The sequence below is a fragment of the Schistocerca americana genome, chromosome 4 (genome assembly GCF_021461395.2).
Source record: "Schistocerca americana isolate TAMUIC-IGC-003095 chromosome 4, iqSchAmer2.1, whole genome shotgun sequence".
NCBI lineage: Eukaryota > Metazoa > Arthropoda > Insecta > Orthoptera > Acrididae > Schistocerca > Schistocerca americana.
Window position 1 is genome coordinate 843698034 of NC_060122.1, and position 2564 is coordinate 843700597.

The 2564-nt window shown below is 45.7% G+C and overlaps 1 non-coding gene across 1 annotated transcript; it reads left to right on the plus strand.

Moving 5' to 3' along the window:
• Positions 1–2065: 2065 nt before the first annotated feature.
• Positions 2066–2139, plus strand: Trnat-ugu. Its single transcript has one exon. It is a non-coding gene; the product is annotated as a tRNA-Thr (tRNA).
• Positions 2140–2564: the final 425 nt, after the last annotated feature.

A 2564-nucleotide genomic window follows, 5' to 3' on the forward strand; every position in this document is an offset into this window, starting at 1 on the left:
AACCCACCGTGGTACAACAACAAAGTTAGGAAACTACTGCGAAAGCAAAGAGATCTTCACTCCAAGTTTAAATGCAGCCAAAACCTCTCAGACAAACAGAAGCTAAACGATGTCAAAGTTAGCGTAAGGAGGGCTATGCGTGAAGCGTTCAGTGAATTCGAAAGTAAAATTCTATGTACCGACTTGACAGAAAATCCTAGGAAGTTCTGGTCTTACGTTAAGTCAGCATCCAGACACTCCGGGATGATGATGGCATTGAAACAGAGGATGACACGCGTAAAGCTGAAATACTAAACACCTTTTTCCAAAGCTGTTTCACAGAGGAAGACCGCACTGCAGTTCCTTCTGTAAATCCTCGCACAATCGAAAAAATGGCTGACATCGAAATAAGTGCCCAAGGAATAGAAAAGCAACTGGAATCACTTAATAGAGGAAAGTCCACTGTGTAGAATCGAATTGGTATTCCGTCAGGTCCAGAGTACGCGAAAGAACTTGCCCCCCTTCTAAGAGCCGTGTACCGCAAGTCTCTAGAGGAACGGAGGGTTCCAAATGATTGGAAAAGAGCACAGGTAGTCCCAGTCTTCAAGAAGGGTCGTCGAGCAGATGCGCAAAACTATAGACCTATATCTCTGACGTCGATCTGTTGTAGAATTTTAGAACATGTTTTTTGCTCGAGTATCATGTCGTTTTTGGAAACCCAGAATCTACTATGTAGGAAACAAACGGATTCCGGAAACAGCGATCGTGTGAGACCCAACTCACTTTATTTGTTCATGAGACCCAGAAAATATTAGATACAGGCTCCCAGGTAGTTGCTATTTTTCTTGACTTCCGAAAGGCGTTCGGTACAGTTCCGCACTGTCGCCTGATAAACAAAGTAAGAGCCTACGGAATATCAGACCAGCTGTGTGGCTGGATTGAAGAGTTTTTAGCAAACAGAACACAGCATGTTGTTATCAATGGAGAGACGTCTACAGACGTTAAAGTAACCTCTGGCGTGCCACAGGGGAGTGTTATGGGACCATTGCTTTTCACAATATATATATATATATATATATATATATATATATATATATATATATATATATATAATGACCTAGTAGATAGTGTCGGAAGTTCCATGCGGCTTTTCGCGGATGATGCTGTAGTATACAGAGAAGTTGCAGCATTAGAAAATTGTAGCGAAATGCAGGAAGATCTGCAGCGGATAGGCGCTTGGTGCAGGGAGTGGCAACTGTACCTTTACATAGACAAATGTAATGTATTGCGAATACATAGAAAGAAGGATCCTTTATTGTATGATTATATGATAGCGGAACAAACACTGGTAGCAGTTACTTCTGTAAAATATCTGGGAGTATCCGTGCGGAACGATTTGAAGTGGAATGATCATATAAAATTAATTGTTGGTAAGGCGGGTACCAGGTTGAGATTCATTGGGAGAGTGCTTAGAAAATGTAGTCCATCAACAAAGGAGGTGGCTTACAAAACACTGGTTCGACCTATACTTGAGTATTGCTCATCAGTGTGGGAACCGTACCAGATCGGTTTGACGGAGGAGATAGAGAAGATCCAAAGAAGAGCGGCGCGTTTCGTCACAGGGTTATTTGGTAACCGTGATAGCGTTACGGAGATGTTTAACAAACTCAAGTGGCAGACTCTGCAAGAGAGGCGCTCTGCATCGCGGTGTAGCTTGCTCGCCAGGTTTCGAGAGGGTGCGTTTCTGGATGAGGTATCGAATATATTGCTTCCCCCTACTTATACCTCCCGAGGAGATCACGAATGTAAAATTAGAGAGATTAGAGCGCGCACGGAGGCTTTCAGACAGTCGTCCTTCCCGCGAACCATACGCGACTGGAAAAGGAAAGGGAGGTAATGACAGTGGCACGTTAAGTGCCCTCCGCCACACACCGTTGGGTAGCTTGCGGAGTATAAATGTAGATGTAGATGTAGAGTACAGTGGGGAGGGGCACTTTAAATGTAGTGTGTGGACAGTAAGTTGGAAGTGTGGGTCTCAAGGACTGCGTGCCAGAGATAAGTCCCTGCAGTTGCAGTATCCTCTGTGGCATCGTTGGCTCAGTCGGATAGAGCGCCTGCCGTGTAAGCAGGAGGTCCCGGGTTCGACTCCCGGACGGAGCGCAGACATTTCAACTGTCCCCGACGATATTTATCAACGCCTGTAAGCAGCTAAAGGTCTGTATTTCACTATAATTTCATTCTTCGAGAGCTGCAAGATCACCAATGGTATCTGTACAAATACCAGCTTCATATGAAGTCGCGATGTTAGTACCTCTGCGACTGTAGAGGCACTGCAGATCTGGGATGGAGGCAGATTCGCAGGGACAACAAGTTCCGTGGTAAGTCGGTCACGTTGTTTGGTGTAGGGACGTGACCTGTTAACAGCCTCTGGCGGGCCCAGTGCTTGGAGTATCCGAGCGCGGAGTTGATCCACTTATGATACAGCATGAGCGGCACCTGGATGAAAAGATGAGGTAGCAGAGAGTGTACTGGCAGGGTTTCGGACAAAGGCACATGCGTGTGCGAACTGTGGACCCATCAGGCGC